The following is a 24414-nucleotide window of genomic DNA, read 5'->3' on the forward strand; positions in this document are numbered from 1 at the left end:
TTTCTCTTTAATGGATTTTTTTCAACACATTTCTAAACATAAAAGTTCTAATAACTAATTTCTAATGACTAATTTATTTTATTTTTTGTCATGAAGACAGTACAGTATATTTTACCAAATATTTTTCAAGACACTAGTATTCAGCCTAAAGTGACATTTAAAAGCTTTACTAGGTTTGTTAGGCAAGTTAGGGTAATTAGGCAACAGTGGTTTGTTCTCTAGACAATCGAAAAAAAATATTGCTTTTATATATTAATATAAATATATTGTTATAATATAAAAGTAATTGTATAAATATGTTTTTTTTTTTTTTTAAAACTGCTTTTATTGTAGCTGAAATAAAACTTTCTCCTGAAGAAAAAATATTATAGTAGATCGTTACGATCACCAGTGATCTAGCCTGTGCAGATCGGTCACTATATGAAATACAACTCCATGAAGTTTTTGCACTCACACGCCAGTTCCTGATTACTCACACATTTGGATGCTCATGATGGACTGATTACTAGGACTATAAAGACATCTCATTCACACACACTCTTTGCTGAGTCTTGGAAACCATAAGTGAGCGTAACAAAGCATTTTCCTTGTCGTGCCTTGCCTTGCCTTGTTGTGTTTTGGCCTTTGCTTTGTTTTACTGTTGATGTTGTTTTGCCGCCTGTCCCGATTGTTCACCTGTACTCTGACCACACTTTTAAATTATATGCTACTGTATGTCCCTGTTTTGACCTTTGCCTGCCTGATCATTCTTAATAAATTGCCCCACATCCTATTGCTACAGAAGTACTGTAAAAATAAAACATAATTTGGGAAATATTTGAACAAGAAATTTACAGAGGGCTGATCATTTTGACTTCAACTGTACATTTGACCATCCCTATAACGTTTTATACCATTGTTAATGCATGACCGCACACTGCAGTCTATGCGGGAAAATATTCACTGATTGCCATGCTGTGCATGTAAAATATTACAAACAAAAGGCACAGAAAATAGTGCTAATCATTTGAACCATGCACCACACAAACCATTTGTCAGCTCGGCTCCAAAGGTAGCACAGAGTGAATTTAAAGTGACCAGCATACAGCCCCAAAATTCCAGCACGAAGTGCTTAAATTAAAGCACAAGAGTGTTTCAGCATACATTACAAGTGATATAAACTATTAAACAAAATCTTTCTCTACAGCACTGATGTAGAGAGTAGCAGAAACATTGTTTCATTTCACAAATTGCCAGCATTCACCATGGACTTACCGTAGTAACAATACTATTGTGTTGAGGTAGAAATGTGGTTTTATTATCAATTTGTTTTCCTTCGGCTTAGTCCCTTATTTATCAGGGCTCGCCACAGCGGAATGAACTGCCAGCTTATCCAGTATATGTTTTATTCAGTGGATGCCCATCTAGCCACAACCCAGTACTGGGAAACATCCATACACACTCATTCACACACACTCATGCTCTATAGCCAATTTAGTTAATCCAATTCACTTATTATTCAATCATTCAGTTTGTTTTCGGCTTAGTCTCTTTATTAATCTGGGGTCGCCACAGCGGAATGAACTGCCAACTTATTCAGCATATGTTTTAAGCAGCGGATGCCCTTCCAGTTGCAACTCATTACTGGGAAACATCCATACACACTCATTCACACATACACTATGAACAAATTTAGCACACCCAATTCACCTATACCACGTCTTTGGACTTGTGGGGGAAACCAGAGCACCTGGAGGAACACAAACACAGGGAGAACATGCAAACTCCACACAGAAATGCCAACTGACCCAGCCGAGGCTCGAACCAGTGACCTTCTTGCTGTGAGGCAGAGGTATTGTATCGTATCGTATCGTATCGTATCATATCATATCATATCATATCATATCATATCATATATTATATTAAATTATATTATATTATATTATATTATATTATATTATATTATATTATATTTTTTTCAGTGATGGGTTGCAGCTGAGGGCATAAAATATATGCTAGTATAGTTGGCGATTCATTCCACTGTGGTGACCCCAGATTAATAAAGGGACTAAGCTGAAAAGAAAATGAATAAAACATTTATGAATTCTATTATATTAATTATAATTTTTAAAATACTATCATATTTTAGTAAGGAAAAGTGGTATATATTCACAATATTATTGTAATTATGTCAGTTATTGCCCCTTTATATTATTTGAACTGTTTTTCATGGGTTATTTACTGTAGGGGTAATACTTGTAGCTGTTATCCTCTACAAATGTATAAAAGGTGAGACTGTAAATGAAAATAAACGTACATCTGCATCCAAACTCAAGTCCTCAATGCTCAGTTCAAGCTGAGACAAAACCTGTAAAATGAACTCTAATTTCTATAATTTAAGTCAATTTATTACTGAAACATTTGTCAGCCATAATGGATTTGTAATGCGTTTAAAATGGTAAAACAACTGTGAATAATTGTGTGGTGGTGTAGGTTGTGTACCCTTACATTTTCAGTTTGTTCTTCTAGTAAACTAGGTTAGTCTAGAGCCTGTTATGTTGTTTAATGTGACTTTTACTTAGTGTTGGTTTTCCGATTGATTGATTGATTGATTGATTGATTGATTAAAATTTAAGTTTCTCTTTTGTTTTCTATGATTTTCCTTCAGCTGTATTTAAATCATAATTGAAGCATTCCTATTTAAGTGGCCTTTTTGAAGTTTTTTTTTGCTTTTTCTATTTTTCATTGTTCAGCTCAGGAGCTCATTACTTTCCAACTCTTCATCTTGTCCGCAGTCAAGATTTGGCCCCTGACATTGCTTAATGTCATTGTAATTAAGAACATTGATGTATTTCAGATATCATTAAAGTTGCCTCAGTTTTATTCATGGGGGGTTATACTGAAGCACACTGTGCTCTTATGTAGCACTCGTTAGGGATGCATAATATATTGGGATGAAAAGGGTTATGGTCTAAGATTAGAAATTTCATTAAACTGGACATACAGTATGTCAGCCAGTATTGGATATTTAATTGACCAATTTTTTGCTGCTTTTACATTTAGATTTTTTTGCTATAAGCTAATGTTCCAACATTATATTAATGTTACAGCAAGAAATTTCTGTGATGATCCGGGGTTGCCACAGCGGAATGAACCGCCAACTTATCCAGCAAGTTTTTACCAAGTGTGCCGCAAGCCTGCGTTTGAGTGAAGGTCTCGGCCGTTAGATCGCCCCCTGGGGGCTGGCTGCAGTACAAGTCATAAAGCCCGCCTCCTCCGTTTTAATGAAGGAGACTTGAGCCCAAATAAAAAAAAATATTACACTTGCAATAAAATGTCCCGAAAGATGGTTCTGGTGGATTAAGGCACTGGTTATTGTGCTGAAATAGGTGCAGATCTTCATTTTTGTAAACAGTTTGTTTTTAGCAGTAATTTAATGCTGGGCGTGTCATCGTGATTGACAGCTGTGATTGACAGTTTCTCAAAGCAGCGCGTCTGAGCTTCGGCAGGGGACTGAAATGTTATTATTTGATTTCTGTGTTATTTTACCATGACAAAATGAGTTCAGAATTAAACTATAGTTTCTAACATACATGATCCTGGTGGAACACTGTTTATTCGCTAAGTTCAGGGCTTTTTTCGGGCTTTATTAGTTTGCTGATACACGCCTAGCCACCCAGATAGCAAAACACAGTTCCGGCTAGATTCTCGCCTGCCGGAGACTTATCTCTTAGAGCTCAGACTGACTACCTCTGCTGGACCTACTCCGGATGCCTGGACTCACTACCCGATTCCAGCCCGAGTCAATCGAGCCAGATGCGGCGGCCGTGCGAGCCGGCGCTGCCGCATGCAAGCCGGAATCAGCCCGCGACGCCGCGAGTAGGTTATGCGCTGCGGCCTGGAGCTGGCGCGATTGAATATATAAAACCCTCATATTTGTTAACGTTATTACATGCATTTGTGTTGATATGACAGCAAACGCATGCTGAGAAGTTCGGGGGGCGTGGTTGATTTTACATAAAGCGTTTGGTTGGAAGCTCGACATGTCAAGGCTCCAATTTCAGCAGTCTTTTGCGACATTTTGTGCCCATCAAGCAGGCGTTTTGCCCTCAAGGCGTTCAATGGGAAAAAGGGCTGTCGCGTCGTCCATATTTTTTACAGTCATTGGTTTTTACGCAGCGGATGCCCTTCCAGCCACAACCCATCTCTGGGAAACATCCACACACACACTACGGACAATTAAGCCAAGCCAATTCACCTGTAATGCTTGACTGTGAAGGAAACCGGAGCACCCAGAGGAAACCCACGCGAAGGCAGGGAGAACATGAAAACTCCACACATAAATGCCAACTGAGCCGAGGTTAAAACCAGCGACCCAGCGACTTTCTTGCAGTGAGGCGACAGCACTACCTACTGCGCCACTCCCTCGCCTTCTGCACTGAAAAAAGTGTTGCATGCAGAACTGTTGCAAAAAATTGATTTATGTTGAATTTAAACAAACAAATTAAGTTTAATAATGTTCAACTTAATTTGTTTGTTTAAATTCGGCCCAAATAAATTGTTTACAACCACTAAACGCAAAAAAATTTAGTAAATCCAAGGAATTATCTTTGAATAATTTTTTTCAGTGTGTGATGTCCATTTCATAACATGTTTAATGGTTTCCAAATTGCAAAACACTTATTTACAATATAATTTGAGCATTTTAATTAATGACATTGATTGCATAATTTTGCCCGCAAAACAGTATTGTAAATAGACCAGGGGTCCGTTCTTCGTACCACGCTTAAATGATCTAAGATGATTCGGCAGATCCTGGATCTGTTCTTCTTGATAACTGATCTCTGGCTAATTTGGTACTTCAAACAAGTTCATGAATAAGATTAAAATGTCACGGAGAGAGAAAAGACAGATTGCCTACACTGTTTATTATCCTTATTTTGCAAAAGCACACATTTGTTTTCATTGTGAGTGCACACAATAAAAACTAGACACTTAACAGATTCGATTGATGTATTGATCTTATCTGTACGATGAAAACTGAAAGTATAATTGAAGTTTATTTCAACATTATAAGGAAAAGACTGGTCAAAACGCGTACACGTCGTCTTCGACCCCTGGGGGTTAATAGACATAGATTTTTATGTTTTTCCTTGGGTGCTCAGTCATTCCCGTGTGGTGCCTAAGCTGCCAGTAAAGTCCAGCAGTACATCTGTTCACTGACTCTGTGTGTAAATGCTCTGCTTACACACTTTGTACTATAAAATCATCGCAGTGCAGTTTGTGTGCTGTCCAGAACAGATGGGCTAAATTAAAACCCAAAATAAATCAGTTGCTAATCTCGCATTCAACACAAAGACAATCCGATTTCTGCATTGGTGCGATTGGTGCATCTCTAATGATGATGCTTTGTGTTTCACATCTGAATCAGGCAGTCTCTCTCTCTTTCTCTCTCTCTCCGTCTCATTGTAAAAGAGGAGAACGAGAGCTCACACCTCCATGTGTCAGACTTCCTGAAGAGAGTGGCGGCTCCCCATCGCATTGTTCACTTCAAAGACAACGCTGCTCACTCCATGCTCTTTGAACAGACACAAGTGGGTCTACTGTAATTTGTCTGCCAAATAAAGCTCTCGGAGAGCGACGCGTCTGAATGCACTACTGTAAGAGCTCAGCCGGGGATGAGACGCCTCTCAAGCATAAATAATTTACAGACTTATAAATGTTTGATACAATTGATTAGCATATAATTGTTCTCATAATGACATCTCTAGTCTACAAGAATTGGTATTATATTGATTTGCATGCGCCCGCGTGAGATGCTTGCAAATGTTTGGTTTGTTTCTTGCGTGTTTGCGCTAATAAGATGTTCTTTCCCTGCCGTTTAGCATAAGATGCTTTACATCTCATTTCAGACTAAAGAAAAGATACAACATCAGCTGGATGTACAGTGAATTGCATGCTGTTGAAAAGCCATCTTAGTGCATGCTGTCTCGCTAAGAAAAAAGAAGTGGAGTGAATGAGTTTATATTTTTTTTTATGTTCATGGCCTCTATGAAAAGCTCTATGAAAAATCTCTTTGGAGCCAAACATGTTGAGGTTGGAAACCCGAGCTGTTGTCCACACAAACAAACATGAAAAGGTCACACACTCTCATAAACGTTCAGTCTGTTGAGTGGGCGATGTTATCGGAAACTACACTTATTCACTTATTATTAAAGTGGCCAACATCAGTGCTAGCACGAGCCTCAGTTTTGGCTTGTTGTTTCTGGTTAATGTGTGAATGCAGTGTAGGTGAAGCATCCAAAGAACATGCCTTTATTTCATTACCTTGACAGTATTCTGATAACATGAATACTTTTCCAATTACATTTATTATGTGGTCGGTCGTCCTCACAAACAGCATGTATGCCCAAAGAATAAATAAAGAGTAAATAAGTGTTTTTCATCCACGCATGAAAAAAAAAAATACTGTAGTAAAGTATAGTATATATTTATAGTTTTATAGTGTATGTACTTAGAACCCTACTTTTGTAAGTGGAAGTGTATTATACTACGTGTGTTATAGTATTTACAACTCTTAATACAGTATTTTTACAGTAATTTGTTACTATTAACCCAGTAACTATAGAATTACTTCATCAGATTAAATCCAGTACTTTACTACAGTATTTGTCATATTGATATGGACAGCTAATCAGTTTTTTAGCTATAGTTAGAATACTATAGAGCAGAACATATTTATATAGTACCATGTGTATGGTAATTGTCGAATCCGATTCAGTTATCTATGCTAAGCTAAGAAATCAGCTGAATGGATTTTAAAAAATGGTAAAACTCAACTGTTGAATCGTTTTTATTACTTGCGATAGATATAATTGTTTTTCATTCTTCCCAGAGATGGGTTGTGGCTGGAAGGGCATCCGCTGGGTAAAAACATGCTGGATAAGTTGGCAGTTCATTCCGCTGTGGCGACCCCAGATTAATAAAGGGACTAAGCCAAAAAAAATTAATAAATAAATAATTGAATGTTTTTCATTCCTGCATGAAAAAATAGCATAGTGTGTTTTTGTGCATAGTGTTTTTGTAGTACATCTTGTACTTCATTTATTTTTAAATCGACTGTGTTGGTGTATAGAGCCAAAAATATTACAGTTCTGTCAATGTCCAAATATTTGTGGACCTAATTGTATAAGTATATGGTGTATATACAAGTAAGTAAACCCATTGTAACTTGGAAGTTGTTAAGCTGACTTAATTATATAGTTATTTTACACATACACACACACACACACACACACACACACACACACACACACACACACACACACACACACACACACACACACATATATATATATATATATATATATATATATATATATATATATATATATATATATATATATTTATATATATATACTAAATCCTTTAAGCAAAGTCAAGTAGATCTCTAAAAGCAACAACAGGTTTACTCAGTTATTTTAAGTAAAAACTAATCACTGTGTAACAGTGCACTCAGTCTTTAGTACATTTAGTACATTTTCTCAATGACTAATAATTTCTCAGCTTTAGTCTACGCTTGACTACTGTACCAGACAAAAGACGATCGCTTGAGCACCTCTGCGGTCTCATTGCAATGCATCACTGCTTATTTGCATATAGTTAAACACTGTTACACTCTGCTCAACCGCACGGAATTGCCAACAGCGGCTATCTCTCAAAGCCCTCATTGAAAATGAATGACTTATGGCCACTTTGTTGCTGCAAATCGCTGAACACTGATACTTAGAAACACATTAAGGTGCAGTTAGAAGCAAAACACTGTGTTTGGCTTTATACCCTAAGTGTTTTATCAGAAAAAAAACCATGCTTCTCAAGTTTCAGCCATTACCACTAAAGATGCAAGAGTCTTTTTTTTAGATTCTCTAGATTATGTACGGCAGACACTCGAGAATCTTCCTGTCTCTGTATCTCAGGCTGTCTCTCTCTCTCTCTCTCTATCCACCCATGTGAATCATTCGCGCATTGCCCCCGGGAGTGAATTTTCTGTGTTATAGCTTTAACCTTTTACAGGGAATCCATCACAGTAATAGCCAGCCAAGACTGCGTCAGATACCGTTTTTGCAATGTTTAAAGCTCAGAAAGCAAACTGTGCACAGAGCTGCAGTTGTGTGATAAAAACATATAATGATGCGAGGAGCCTGCCGGGGAGGAAACCAAATAGTTTGGCATAGATATGGGAGCATTAGCAACTTTTATACAACTGTATGGGTATAGCGAAGACATTTTTAAAGTATGGCGAGATGCTAATCGTTCATCTGTGTGAAGGATGTATGTAGTGTAATTGGTAGTTGGAAAGCGTATAATAGTATGTGTTGCTTGTTTGACAGGCAAGTGTACTGCGGTGTAATTTAGCTGACAAAGACAGCTGAATTATAAATATCAACATAAACAAACCACACTGCAGCTGCTAGTACAAAGGTACATGTGCTGTCCTTGCAGGCACAGGACGTCAATTTTACGTAGTGGCATTTTGGGTGGAGATGAAAATCAGGTTGATGTCAGAACCCAACAACAGAGCGACATCAGTGTCCAACGTTGGATTTTGGTCACTTTTAATTTAACTTAAAAGCAACCAAATATTAACTTCTAATGCAGATTGACGTTGTGTGGACGTTACCACTGTGAAATCTATCAGACATTGGATTTTAGTTGCCAAATTCAACAAAAAATGTCAGTATTTGACGTCAATACAACATTGGTTCAAGATGTTGACTCAACGTTGGTCAATTTCCAACACAAATCCAACCTAAAATCAACCCATTATCAATGTCATTTGACGTTGTCATTGGACAACAAAATAAAGTTGTTCTTAGATACCTATCACAACCTGAATCTAACTTAATATTAATGTCTTATGACTTGTGTGCCTTCTGGGATAAGCCACAGCTATATCACCCTGCAGCCCGAGACCGTTTACTCACTGAAGTTAAGCAGGCTGAGCCTTGTCGGTAACTAGATGGGAGACCACATGGGAAAAACTAGTTTGCTCTTGGAATTGGTGTTAATGAGGCCAGCAGGGGGTGCTCAACCTGCGGACATTACCTGCAAAGTCCTAATGCCCCAGTATAGTGAAGGGGACACTATACATAAAACCGAGGTCCCGGCTCTCTGTGGTCATTAAAAATCTTATGGCAATTCTCATAAAAGAGTAGAGGTGTAACCACATCTGATCACCTCATCTCCACTATACCAAGAGCTAGTGTGTGGTGAGCGCTCTGGCACTGTTGTCCTGTGGCTGCCGTCACATCATCTAAAGCCGCCTTTCGACTGCACACGACATTTTGACACGACTGCCGAAATACGCCCCCTTGTGGCAGTCGCACAGAATTTTCAGTTCTGACGTGCACCATGGGGGGAGAAGCTGTTCTCGCAGTGTCCGAAATAAAGAAGTGCAAGAGCCATTATTCTCTGTGCGTTCACCATGGTTAAATGAATAAATACTAGAAACTCATAGGGCGCTAATAGATATTAGAGGGCATGTGGAGATAACATAAAAATAGTATTTTATTACTTTATTACTTACATTTATGAATAGAAATGTTTTTTTTATTTATTTTTTTTAATATAGACTTTTTCTGATTCATCACTGGAATACATCACATCCGGTCGGCCGGTCACATACGGTCTAGTCGCAGGAGTTAAAATATTTCAACGGATCCGCAGCTCAATTCGTATCTGAATTTTTCGCATACGGAGATGATCACAACTCCACGCAACTCCCGGATTACTCTTCATTGGAAATGAATAACTTCTGTTCTGTCGGTTGTCGTCTGTTGTGTGCAGTGGAAAGGAGGCTTAAGTGCATGCTGCACACTGGTTGGTGGTGTGAAGAGACCCTCCCCCATGATTGTGAAGCTTTTTGGGGTGTATGGCCCCAAAACACAATAAATTCGCTATATAAATACACATAACAATACATTACATGTTAAATGTAAATGTAAAAAGAGATACGCATTTGCTTATATATTATATTATATTATATTATATTATATTATATTATATTATATTATATTATATTATATTATATTATATTATATTATATTATATTATATTATATTATATTATATTATAATTTTGACTTATTATTTCTAAAAACAAGACAATTTAATTTAAAAATAAGTGTGTTTTTGCTCAAAACAAGCTAAATAATCAATGCGGTAAGCAAAATAAATTGATTCGAAAGTGAAAACAAGACTATTTTGCTAACCTAATTGTCAGATTATTGGCTTGTGTTAAGGAAAAACTCACTTAATTTTGATTTATTTTTCTTTAACCAAGACAACATGTTTTGCATGCCTAAAAAAAGTTTCTTCATTTAAGAATTTTTAGATATTTGGACTACAGACAAGACAAGAAAAAAAAAAAACAGTTTCTTGCAGTGTGCATTATATTACATTATATCTATTAAAAAAGGCAAAACAAATCAAAATACATTGTATTGTATTGAATTATGAAAATTAATATACGTAAGAGAAACATGGCAACCCAGATATTGAAAGAATAACTCAAAACAATATAATAAGATTAAAATACACAAATAAACAAATAAATACAAATTACAAGGGATGAAAAGTAAAACCCGAAAGGCAAATGAAATAAATCTTCTGTAACAATTATTTTTTAAAAATAAAATAAATATAGAAAGTCACACCAAGGGAATTGATCCATAACACGTATGGATGGATAAAGTGCATAATTTTGCGGTTTTCTTTAGCATTTGTTTGGAGATTTTGGCCCGGGGGCATTTTATGCTGACGGCTGTTTATTGTATCCTCAGATGATTATAAGCTGGATATCTTGCTTCTATCTATCACTTTTATTCCTCATCTTCTGGCTCTCTCTCTCTTTCTCTCTCTCGGTCTCCCCCTCCCCGCTTTGCCTTCTAACTAACAAGGTTTTCCTTCCCACTGAAAAGAGAATGATGATGAGACAGCAGAATGGGAAAGTGAGAAAAGAGAGGAAGAGGGAAAACCATTACTCCGTTTTCACACTTCAATACATGTGCACATCCCCGGGGGAAAGCTTCATCGCTCCCTCGCTCTTTCTTTCTCTCGTCTGTGGGTGTCACGGGGCAGACATATAGTTGCATAACCCTTCACCTATACATTATGAACACTGAGGAGCACACACAACGATACAACATTATAAACCCACATGTGCATTAGACTGTTTTTGTTTGGGAAAGCTGCCCAATCTCAAACACATCTCAAAGGATAGTTCATCCCGAAATGAGCACTTTGTCACTGACTCACCGTCATGTCTTTCCAAACCTGTTTGGTAGACTTCTTTTTCTTCTATGCAACAAAAGAGTTTCTGAATTGAGCTGGTCGCATCTTTTGCATGTAATTACGGGGGAACTGAGGCTTTCAAGCTTCAAAATGGAAGCAAAAGTAACATAAAAGTGGACTTGTGCACCGTCTTCTTAGGGTGTACAATAGCTTTGTGCGAGGATGAATCTGAAATGTATTATGTTCTTGCAATTCTGATATCGTTGTAGCTCTGCTGAGTTTTTGAGAGACGTTGTGAATCTAAGAGCTCATTCACACCAAACGTGTCTTTTTAAAAAAATGCAAGACACAATGTTTTCAATAAAGCACAAGAGTGTGCGGACGCACTCATAGGGCTCTATTTTGATGGTCCATGCGCAGAGCGCAAACGCTTTCAGGGCATGTCAGAACGCATTTTTGCTAATTTAAGGATGGGAAAACCTGCTTTGCGCCATGGTGCATGGTCTAAAAGGGTTGAGTTTATTTTCTTAATGAGTTAGAGGTGTGTTTTGAGAATAAACCAATTAGAGTCTCATCTCCCATTCCCTTTAAAAGCCAGCTGCGTCGCGCCAAGAGCGCATTCGCTATTTACAGGACGCAAAGTAAGTCTTAGTGGAAAAAATGAGCATTTCACTAGCAAACAGTTAACAGTTTTTAACAGAAAACTGTTAAACAGAGCATCTACTGCGTGAGAATGAGAGATAATGGAACTACTTTCACATTCGCTCTTGGATAGGGAAACCTTTACGCACAGACATCAATTAGTAAATAATTAATTTTGTTTGTTAAGCGCAAATATTCGTTTCAAAACTATTTCTAAATTCAGTTCTAATTTCCAGCAAACGAATAAATGAATAATAATACCAAAATGTGCTCAAAAACCTGAGTTATATCCTAAAACACATGCTGTGCCCAATATAGTCTAAAACCTGACAGGTGGGCAAATCTAAGCTTGTTTTTAATAAAACAAATATAAATATGGATATAATAAATAATACTGCTAATAATAATAATAACATTATACAAAAGCAAATTGTTATGAATGAACTGAAAAAGCCTCCCGAGATGAAGAAGACATAAAAGCAGTGATTTTTCATATTTATGTAGGCTAGAAAATAATATGTTTTGTAATACTTTAATCCTTTATATTTATATCCTATATCTATTCTTGTTATATCCTATATATATCCTTAATATTAAAATTTTTTCATATGTAAAGATATTTGCCTATTGCTCTCTTGTGCGTATTAAGCAGTGCGTAAGCAAGGTGCAACTCTGCGCCGAAGTTTAGACCGGTTAGTTTTGGTCTATTGAAAAATTTATTATAGTTTCTCAAAATACCAACGTGCCAGCGGTCCGCCTCAGACCGCCTCCCTTTTTAGGCCAGAACGCCTATGGGCACACAAATCAGCGCTAATGCATTTGCTATTTAAACAGCGTAGCGCAATGCCTCAAAACGACTCTTGCGCCAAGCTGAAACTACCAAAAGACTATTGCGCCGCGTCTTGCGCCACACTGCGCCAGGTGTATGATAGGGCCCATAGAGTGTCTGTAAGCAGAAACTTGGAACAACCCCCCACCTCCGAGTTCTTCTGATTGGTCCACTGCTGTGGAACTTACAGTAATGAGCAGCACTGCTTGTGAAAGTTCTTTTAGCTTCACATTGCATGTAAAAAAAACATGGTGCTCACATGCAAAGTGCTTTAAAAGATGCAAGTGTACTATTCAGATATGTTTGACAAGCACGTGTTTACATTGAAAAACAATAGATTAGTGCATGTTATGATTTTGCCAAGTATGCGATCCTGGATTAACATCTATGTTGATCCTGGAACATCATTTTAGTTCGAAAATGTTATCCATACCAATTCTCTACCACTGAACCCAACCATGACTGTAAAGTATTCCCAAAATCAGAGGAGAGTAATAGATAACAATCATGTAGAAGTGCATAAACCTAACCATAAGCCTAAACGTAAACATATCCCTTAATTCTGATTGGCTGATTAGAATGTTGTTCCAGGGTCAACATGAATGTTAATCCAGGAACATGTCCTACTTGGTGAAATCAGGTTAACGATAGATAAGTAGTGCATTGGAAAGGAAAAACACATTTCATGTGTTGCACTCTCAGATTTAAAGGTACAAAACATGTCACTGAGTCATTACCTTTTCAAAAGGTAAACTTTTGTACCAACCAGGTCCACAATTTGACCCTAAAGGTATAAATTAGTGCCTAAAATACAAATGTGTACCTCATTGTAGCCTAAAGGTACAAAAGTAGGCATGATAAATACAAAATTTACCTTTTGAAAAGGTACTGTCCTAGAGACATGTTTTGTATCTTTATTTCTGAGAGCGTAAAAGTGTGTTTACACTTTGCATGTTCAATTAAAATGATCTCTAGTATGATTTGAAAAAGTGTGAATCCTGCCATTAAAACTAGCAGAACGAGACCACTGTATGTAGATAGGTTTCAGTCCACCTCAGAATGAACTTGACTGAAATAAGAATGCAACATGAAACAAAAAATCTAAACAAACCCAAAAGAGAACAAGACGTCAAAATATACAACCATAAAAATGACAGAATGCTGTTTTTTGTTTTATTTTTTTCATAGTCAAGATTGCGGTTTGCCCATTACAGTTCAATACAGGCATCTGAAACGCATCTCAGCAGCAGATCTTGATTTGTGAGTCTGATGATGTTCTGGCACTACTGTAATTGGATGGATTTTACAACCTTTGCTAGTTCTCAAATAGATAAAAACACCATGTACACGCACATAATGAACCCTTCTGTTTTTTTTTTTGTTTGTTTTTTTTACATGTGTCAAAAGTAAACAAATTTTTATTTTATTTTTATTTTTCTGTACGAGAGTAAATAGACCTTATTAATTATTTTTCAATGAGTTTGAACGTTTTCACTCTTCACTCAATGATTTTATGTGGCTATTTTAGTTTGCATTTTTATGTTTATCCAATTTATGTATACCTCATGTCAGTACAAATTAAAACTTTAGACCTTGTCCACATGGCTACACATTTAGATTATCCTTCGTATCACTTTATTTTGATGGTTTCTTTAACTCTTTATATTGAATTTAAATTACATTGCATCTACATGCCAACTAATTCTCATTATATAAGTTGACACTTAGTTTGGAGTTAGGGTTAGTATAAGTTGACATGTACTTGCAAAGTTTCTTATAGTCAGTTAAATGTCTGTTGACGGAGAAGTCCTTTTATTAATCCGGGGTCGCTACAGCGGTATGAACCCCCAACTTATCCAGCGTGTTTTTACGCAGCGGATGACCTTCCAGCCGCAAAATAAAGTGTAAACCAATCTTCAAAAGTTTAATATGATTTTGGCCTTTTAGCCACGTCACTGGCATTGCCTGTGCCCTGAAACTAATTTTTGGATAATTAATATTTACGACTTGGAAAATGTCAAAAATGCTACATAGTGTAACATGTGGTGATGCATTAGCAGTTAAATGTGTCAGATATATTGTGTTTAAGTCTGTTCTCAAGGCTCTGAGGAAGGACTTCATGTGTATGCTCACTGCATTCTTCTGTTAGTGTATCCTGCGGCTCTGTCTGTGTTTGTTTACTGCGCCACATACAAGTATGGCATACGTAATAAACAGTTTTAACCCAGTTTTCTCATTTCCATGTGGACGCAGATATTTCTTGAAAATATATCTGTATGGACAGAACATTTTTCGAATCCTCAAAAAACAATGTTGTTGGTTGAAGAATTCACTTGAGCTTTACTGGTTTTATAAAAAGTAAGTTATAATTGCTAGACTAGACTACAAACAAACCCTAGACATACCCATAAACCAGTTATTAAAAAACTTAATTTAAGCATTTTTTAAACTTTATGAATCAATCTATCTATCTATCTATCTATCTATCTATCTATCTATCTATCTATCTATCTATCTATCTATCTATCTATCTATCTATCTATCTATCTATCTATCTATCTATATTGTTGAAAAGTGTCATACATGAATGTCTTTATCTGACAGAAATCACTGATATCCAGGTGTTTGAAGAATCACTATGCGATATATGCATATGGACTTTTAATTTTTAATCAGTCAGCCTAACGGCTTCCAATGATCTTTCCATTACAAAATCGCCATGTTTAAGATCTGTTCTTACAAAATATGTGGTCTTCATTGCCTGATAGATATACAATATAAAGTGGGTTTCAAACCGGGCAAGCATTAAATTCTGTTTTTCTTTGCCATGACTTTAATATATGCAAATTTATTTTACCCCAGTATTTTACCCCCAGGAGTTTCTCCATGGTAGCCTGCTGCCACTGACGATGCTAGAGTTTACACGGTCTATCATCTCGTTTTATGCTTGTACACCTAAATGAATACCTCAGTTCATTTAACTGATTGTATTTTCATTACATTACGATGTCGATGCTGTAAAAAGAACCTTATAAAATTTGAAATAGTCACAAAAACCTTTCACCGGAAGATTACCGTTGGCTGAAAAACACTAGCTATGCAAATAGCACATTGTTTAATTTAGCCCAAGTGGGACACTTAAAACGACACATTTTTAGCCAATCAGAAGCACACTGAGTTCAGAGGCTTCCAAAGGTGGAACTTAGAAGAAGGTCTAAAGCAGGAGTTTTCAACCTTATAGGACACCACATGAATAGCTCAGTGTGAGTTTTTTTACAGACTTTTTTACAGACTTCTTGATGGTTTTGTGGGTCTCGTCTATTAAATCTTATCTTTATTTAGATTCTCTATTGGATTCAAGTCAGGAGATTGGCATGGCCATTCCACAGCTTGATTTTCTTTCTCTGAAAGCATTTAAGAGTGTCCTTAGCTGTGTTTTGGCACATTGTCTTGTTGAAATGTCCACTCTTCATCTTCATCATCCTGGTAATAGATGTTGGACTGAAGCAGCTAATATTTATTTACAATGACAAATGGCAGAGGGTTGCTGAAAAACTACTGAGAGATTTTAGCTGCTGTCTGGGCTTTCACTGCCTTTCTACACCTCCCTTTCTTCGTGTGTTTTGATACTTTTTCCCTGCCTCGTTTCATTTTATTACAACTTCATTTGTAAACTAATTATTATATTATTATAAATGTTTTGCATTTATAGATTTCTTTGTTACATTTCAGGTCAACAGCACCTTCAGAAATATGTTTTCTTAGAAAAATGTCGATGTGTTCAATACTTATTGTATATATTTTTATTTTGAAATATTTTTAGAACTAAATTAACTATTTAAGTATACTCTTCAGTGTGTACAGACCTTAATGCAGTGAGTTCAAGTCACACAAAATCACACTTCTAAGTCAGATTCATCTTCTTCTTCATGTTTTACCAGTCAAATGTGTAAACAAACTAATTTTTTTTATTATTATGACCTTTCCCTAAAGTTTTAGAATGAAAACAAAGCCACCAAAACAAGAAAACAAGATAAATTAAGCTAAAGAATTGGAGCTCTTTAGACATTGACTCAGCCGACTTTATGTGATGCATTCTGGGATTTTCATGAGAACATTATTTTAGTATATTTAGTTCACAATCTCCCTCTTGGGAGCTTTTGGCTGGTGTCAAAATGTGACATTTTAGTTTTTACTCTCCTTTTGGGGACATTTGCTCCCTCCAGTGTGGCTCGAACATTACTACTACACACACACACTCCTCAACATCATCATCTTCAGGAGTGTCAAGCACGCTGGCGTCCCAATTCTGCGCCTCTCCGTATACCCACACTGTAAACGATTTCTTGTTAAATTAACAGTAAGTTACTGGCAACAATTATCCAGTAGCTGCTGTATTTCATAAAACAGTAACATTACTGTAATACTAATTACATTAGTATTACATTTACTGTAAAATGTAATACATCATTTTACTGTTGTTGATTTTTACTGTAACACCAATTACAGTAGTGATACACATACTGCAAAACTGAAAACAGTATTTTATTGTACATTTTTACCATGAAGAACTACGGTATTTTAACGTTACTTTCATTATTACTGTATAGTATTTTACAGTTATTAAATGTTATTTTATTTTATTTAATAGTGCTACTTTATAAAAGGTAAAAATGTTCAAAAATTGCACAAGTGTTATTTTAACTGTTCAAGAAATACAAGAAAAATAAAGAAACTGAAACTTTAACTTCACAATAAAGGTTTATTGTGTAAACCATGCTAAAACAGTAGCAATTATTCAATATAACAAAGCAACAGAACAATAATGAACAATTGATCATTAAAACCAGTCAACAATTAATGCATCAAAAATTATTACAATTTTAAAAACAGGTGAAAATACTGCTACAAGACAGGAAATGATGAAGGCCAAATGATGTGGAAAGGGAGAGTGAAAAAGGGCAGCAACATGATGATGATCCTGCAAAAATGACAAGCAAAATCAATCACTGAAGTAAAAACTAATCATCCCTCAAACCATTTAATTCATTCAGAAACGAAACACTGCACTGCTGTTTAAAATATATATATATATATATATATATATATATATATATATATATATATATATATATATATAAATATATATAACAGTTATATATAACAGTTTTTTTTAATTGTTTTTGTTGGTGAAATACAGTTTGTTGTCAATTCGAAATTACACTAACGTTAATGGGGAAAAGATCAGCGGGCATTGTTCTTGAAGATCGCTAGTCAGGTGTCCACACAGGTGTGTAAAAAGTCTCATCTTAACTTAATGTCCGACTCTGTATAGCTCGAATATCTGATTCCATGATCACACTACTAGTGCTTCCACGGATTTAAGAGGGGTAAACACAGTTCATTCTCACTTTAAGAGGCTACACATTTAAAATTAAATAAATAAAAATAATCTAATTTAACGTGACTAATGTTAATTAAATACTTTTAGGCTTTTAACACGTATAAATCCACTTCTAACTTACAGATAAGATTGCGTTAGAGAACATGAAAGCCGTGGGTGATTTTTTAAAATAATGCTAATGATGAGTTACTGATATTTGATTTGCATAAAACAAAGTAATCACTAAGCATTCATTTTTGGCAAAATCTGCAGAGAGGCTCAGCGACACGAGGAAATGTGTTAAAGTTGAGTAGAGAACTAAAGAGCAGTCTAACCTACTTCATGAAATGTTTGTGGTAATATTCTGCTGTCAATTCGTATTACTGTATTTTAATATGTAGCAGTGATGGCATGTCAGCGAGACAAATAAGCATTTTATCGAGTCATTTCATACAATTTATTTATTTATTTATTTTTTATACAAACCCTCTAGTGACATTTCCTCAAACTAAATCATCATAACGTTACTGTGCACAGCATCAGTAAAACGTTGAGAATAATTTAAATACTTAATTTTTTAAAACAGTCACTGCTGATTAGAAACTAACATTAAAGCTAAGCTTACAGAAATCCTGTATGCATGACAATATAAAGATGTATTACTCACTGATGTCGAAGCACTTCCAGGTCATCAGAGATGTAGACAGGACAGAATATGTGCTATCAAATGAGCTCTTGTGCAGCCTTTGTTGGACATCCAGGTAGTATGTTCACCCACACTGTAAGAAACAAAAACAGAAACAATTTATTAAAATGTGAGGGATAGTAAACATGTTTGGTCTACAGAGAGAAGAAAATGTTTACTTTAAGCATTGATCCTAATGAATCTATTTCTGAACTACATTTAACCTTATCACGGAAACAGCATTTTTGAGCTTTTAGACCAGGGGTGCTCAACCTTGTTTGCTTTAAATTAGAATTAAAACAATAAATCTCTGTCAAATAAAATACTTCAGATCTAAATAAAGCAGGTGCTTTTACCTAAAGGTTCCTTCCCTCCAGTTAGTTTGGCTGCAAATCCCTCCACATCTGTGCTTTATTCGGTTCTTGTCTTAAGAGTAACTGGTGTCACATTCCAGGTTCATCACAATCTGAGCTAGAAAGACAAAATGGCAAAAGACAAGACATATATAAATAAGTCTCAGAATAAAATATTTAAAAGGATAGTTTACTTTTCTGCCACCATTACTCCATGTGTTTTAAATCCATTTAAATTTCTGTTAAACACTAAAGCAGATATTTTGAAGAATGTTAGTAACCAGTAACTATTGACATCCATATTTGAACCAAATTTCTTTAAAAAATACGAGTTTGTGTTCAACGGAACAAATTAAATGTATAACTATTTTGAAACAAGTGGAGGATGCCAAAGATGCTATTATTTTCATTTTGGGGTGAACTGTCCCTTCAATTCAAGTGTCAAGCAATAGTCATAAAAACTGATGTGTCGCTTGAGGAAAACTAAATCAAGTACTTTCTTTGAACAAGCAGAATTATTATGCCATTGTATTCAGTGATTCTCTTTTACATTTTCCCACTATAAAACGATAGCTTCAACATGCAATCCATGTTAACACAAAAATGAATAGCATAAAATAACATATTGAACTAATCTTACAGTTTCCAGGCTGTTTGAAAAAACAAACAAACACATACGCCCAGTAAAATTGCTAATAAACACAAAGACAACAGTTATAGAAAAAAATGTTTGTCTAATATTTACTCAGCACTTGGTAGGCAGATAGCATAGGCGTGGCTGTTTTAACACCAGATTTTTTTATCTTAGGAACTGCTGGAAGAAGAAAAAGAGGTTGTACATGAAACTCCTCACAACAAATCTGTGAACAACTTGACATTTAAAAATCTAATCAAAATGAGGAAGACATCAACATTACCTTGAATAATCAAGTGAGGAGAGATTGGTAGCATCAGTTTTTCAACATCAATTACTGTAGCTGAAAAACAGATAAATATAATAAGAGTAAAATAAGACTTAACATTAATTAATCTAAATCTATGGTACAACCATACCAATATGTAAGGGGTTAAAATACATTTGTACACAAATCATTCCCTGACCCCATCAATTTCTCTTAGAATAGGATGGATATATATATATATATATATATATATATATATATATATATATATATATATATATATATATATATATATATATATAGTGATAATGACTTTGGCTTATATCTGTGTACTCAGAACGTACACTCACTTCAGGTACACCTGAACACCAAAAATTAAATGTACAATTAATGACACACTATACATCAAGCTCATTAACATTATTGAGAAATAGACAATTAATATGTATTTTGTTAATATTAACGTTAGCTTAAAATAATTCAACTGCATTTAATTTTCAGCTCCATTTAATAAAACAGTTAAGACTCATGTCATTATGAGTTTAGTTTAAATAACTAACTTACAGTTGAAAAATTTTACCATAATGATAGCTTAGTTATAATGACTATGTGAAGACCAGAGCTTACCTTAACGGTAAACGTTTAACTTTTCATGGTGACTTCGCCTTCATCTCAGTGTTGTGCTGAAATAGAGAATGCATTAATGCAGTTACAATAAGTTAAAGTTATGTTTTTTTCAGGTAACTTAACGTATGGTCAAAAACTCACTCAAGATAAACTCACTGTATCTAATACCTCGCAAACACTACAATGACCGCCTGGCGTCTGTTATTTCTTGTTTAAAATACCGTTTGTTAACGGATAGCGTGACATAACATAAGAACCTACAACTAATGTCACTTGGTTATTTGTTTAAATTACACACACAATACACAGAAATACTTATAAAACAATCCTTTAACGGACAGAATTTGACTTTAAAACACTTACCGAGGATGAATTCGCTGGATGAAAGACGACAGGTGAATTTCAAATTAGGAGAGCCGTTGCCTGCATGTCGAGTCGTGTCCGTTCGGTTCTATGAATCGGCTCCTTAACAGTAAAGAATCGAATCCGCCTAAAACCGATTCCTTTTTGTATATGATTCTTTACTATTTCGTTATACTGCTTGGCCACACGCATTTATACACTAATTGTACACTAATTGCATATTGCTGAATGTGCTTGTGAACACGTGTGATCAAATAATTCCCGAGCAAACGGTTCAATACGATTCAGAGTTGCTCGAGTGCTGAACCGAACCAGTGCAAACGTGATATTTATTACAATATAGTAACATTGTTTTTTATTCACTTTACCAGCGAAATTATTACATATATCTGACCTTGACAATAAGAATAAAGTTCGTTTGAAGTGTTTTGAGAATTATATATAAATATATATATTTTTTTTTTCTCCCAGAATTCATTTCACATCAACAAGCAAATGGTAATGGCGGATGAGAAAGCCTAGCTAATATTATAAATATTGCGTTTAATATGTCACGAAATGAAATTTTAACAGTGTTTCATGCGAGAATGTAGTTCTTACAAACTCAAATCTGTGGTTTATTTATAGATATAATGCGTAAATTTTAAGCGTGCTTTGCCGATAGCGGAGATTCTGACCTCCAGGGTGTCCATCATCACTCATGTATCCGGCGAAACGAGGTTATAATCGGCTAGACATGTGAGACCCCGGTCTTAGATGGCTCTATAATGAATGTGTTATAAAATTTAGTTTTAACCGTTTTTCATGCGGGAATGTAATTGTTTTAAACTCAAGTCTGTGGTTTATTTATAGAGATGGTGGGTATTTTAAAATATTGTTTTGAAAATGCGGAGATATGTGACCTCCATGGTGATGACGGGTTCCCTAACCTCATGAATCCGTCTAAAGCAGGCTGGTCATTTTGACATTTAAGCTGACTTTGGTTTCATGATGAATCAATTACTTTTGTTCCAGTTTACGTTTTGGTTAAGCACAAAGTTATGTTGATTAAAAATGATTTAATATTTTCATGTTAACCTTATAAAATTAAGGTGCAGTACACCCAAATATGGAAAACCAGGGGACAGTTTTATGCACTGAACAGTCTGAAGAAACTGGTTATTTTATTTTTCTTCACAAAATACTTTGTCAAAAAATAAAATAAACATAATAATAATAATATAAAGTGTGTGTAGAGTTTTTCATGGTCATTTGCAGTACTGTATTTAGATGCACAGTAACTGATTTTTTCCCAAAATTCATTGTAAAATCTGCAGTAGCATACTGTTAATCATGTTCACAGTATGGAAATGTTGAGAATACATTATCATGCTGTGAAAACAGCAATATATGCAGTAGCACACTGTGCACAGCTTATACAGTAAACAACTGTTGAGAAATGCAGTATAATACCGTGAAAACAACAGAAATCGTTTACAGTGCATCGCATCCTTTGTTTTCCTGCACTCTCATTTCATCTTTTCTCACTCTTTCATCTTCTCCCTTTATCTCCCTCTTTTTCCTCTCCTTGCCTGCTCCCTCTTCCTAAATATAGCAGCTTTGAAGCATCCCTCCCCAAAACACACTGCATGACAAAAAACAAATCTTTCATTCAGCCCGCGTGTGTAAGAGCGAGAGAGAAAGCCCTAATCAAGGATGTGATTGCCATCTGTTGTGTATTGATAAAAGGGAAAGAAAGACACTGATTAAAAAAAGAGAGGAGAGACAAAATGATGTAGGAAGAAGTAGAACAGCAGATATGGTGAGTAAAAAAGGAGGAGCAGGGCTATAAAGAGGACACGTGAATAATGCACATTTTAAAAGCCTAAAAAAGAGGCAGCACTGCATGTGGTAGTACAGAAAGAGTGTAAAAAAGAAGTGTTGAAGAAAAGACACAGAAACCGAGGAGAAAGGGGTTAGCGGAAGAGGAGTGGGTGACATTTCTGATCCTCGTTTTGTAATTGAATAATAATCTCCTGCGGGACCTGACCTAGAAGCGCGCAAGTGTGTGTATTAGCACGTTTTTTTTTTTCGTTTTTTTTCAGTGCGAGACAAAGAGTCAAATGAAAAGGGCTGACGTGAAATGAAACACTGCCCCCTGTCGTTTGATCGGGGTTTCACTCACATTGAGCATGAAAAATGATCCGGATTAATGTGCTGTGGCAAAGAATTGAAACATAACTGCTTTTCCGTTCAAGCAAGACTTATATATTTCGGAAAGGTTAATGAGATTAATCGTTACACTTTCCTTTCACCACCGTTTCAGTTTGTACAGATAGATCTTTTAGATTATTATACTTTGTAGGGGAGAGCGGGGAAGAAAGTACCATTTTTCATTAAAAAAAATAATCTTAAAAGATAATGATTTAGACAGATATATATATATATATATATATATATATATATATATATATATATATATATATATATATATATTATTATTATTATTATTATTATTTATTTATTTATTTTTTTTTTTTTTTTTGCTTTGGTTACTAACTCATAAGTGTGGTCTATCAATATTAGGGACTAAATAAAAGTAGAACAGCTACCTCCTAGGGCAGGGGTCAAGAAGAGCCATTCCTGATTTTTTTGGCAAATGCATTTTTTAAAAGAGCTATTGTGGATATATAAGCATCACATGTCGACCAAGTCCATGTATTAAGAAAGGATAAAATATATATAATTTTTTTCTTTTCACCATCAGCACTCATGAATGTTGTTTGAATTTACGTGTGCAAGGTTACTGTAGAAATGTAAGTTGCATAATCTTTATTGGTGTCCAATTCAAGTTAATCCACAGCGCTGCACACTTATTCATTGCTGTAAAAATATACAATAAAAAGGTCATTTTAATTTTATTTTCAACAGGAAACTTATTTTTAGTGACAGTTTAAATTTTTTATTGAAGGGAGACAGCTGTAGAGCCACATATTTTTGGTCAAAGAGCCACTTGTGGATCCCGAGCCATAGGTTCCCTACCCCTGTCCTAGGGCTTAGCGGCCACATACATGGACAGCACATTTTAGCTATAAAGTGGCTTTTTAAATACTTTGAATGTTTTAGATTTTGTTGCAGACAATGTGTCATCCTGCAACTGTTTAGAGAATGTCCCAAACACTAGTTTTAGTTGTCAAAATGGGCAAAATTGTTGGTTTTACTCTCTGAAGGTCATATATATATATATATATATATATATATATATATATATATATATATATATATATATATATATATATATATATATATATATATATATATATATTTATGTGCATTAAAAACAGTCAAAAACAGTTTATTTATGTGCCTGTCAGGAAAAAA

General features: G+C 35.2%; 1 protein-coding gene and 1 long non-coding RNA gene across 9 annotated transcripts in view; one reads left to right on the plus strand and one right to left on the minus strand.

Annotated features, from left to right (window-relative positions):
• efna3a (ephrin-A3a) overlaps positions 1-24414 on the plus strand; it is a 195945-nt gene that overhangs the window by 146308 nt on the left and 25223 nt on the right. The gene's annotated exons all lie outside the window — the stretch shown is intronic.
• On the minus strand, positions 17484-21130 carry LOC137488471 (uncharacterized). 3 transcript variants are annotated; one of them, XR_015516480.1, is made up of 7 exons: positions 21055-21130; positions 20692-20747; positions 20080-20139; positions 19908-19973; positions 19166-19280; positions 18792-18903; positions 17484-17722 (listed from the first exon to the last, which is right to left on the minus strand). It is a non-coding gene; the product is annotated as an uncharacterized LOC137488471 (long non-coding RNA). The 3 variants fall into 3 exon arrangements; XR_015516479.1 differs by having other exon boundaries at positions 19908-19976; XR_015516481.1 differs by lacking the exon at positions 19908-19973.

The sequence above is a fragment of the Danio rerio genome, chromosome 19 (assembly GCF_052040795.2).
Source record: "Danio rerio strain M-AB ecotype USA chromosome 19, GRCz13ab, whole genome shotgun sequence".
NCBI lineage: Eukaryota > Metazoa > Chordata > Actinopteri > Cypriniformes > Danionidae > Danio > Danio rerio.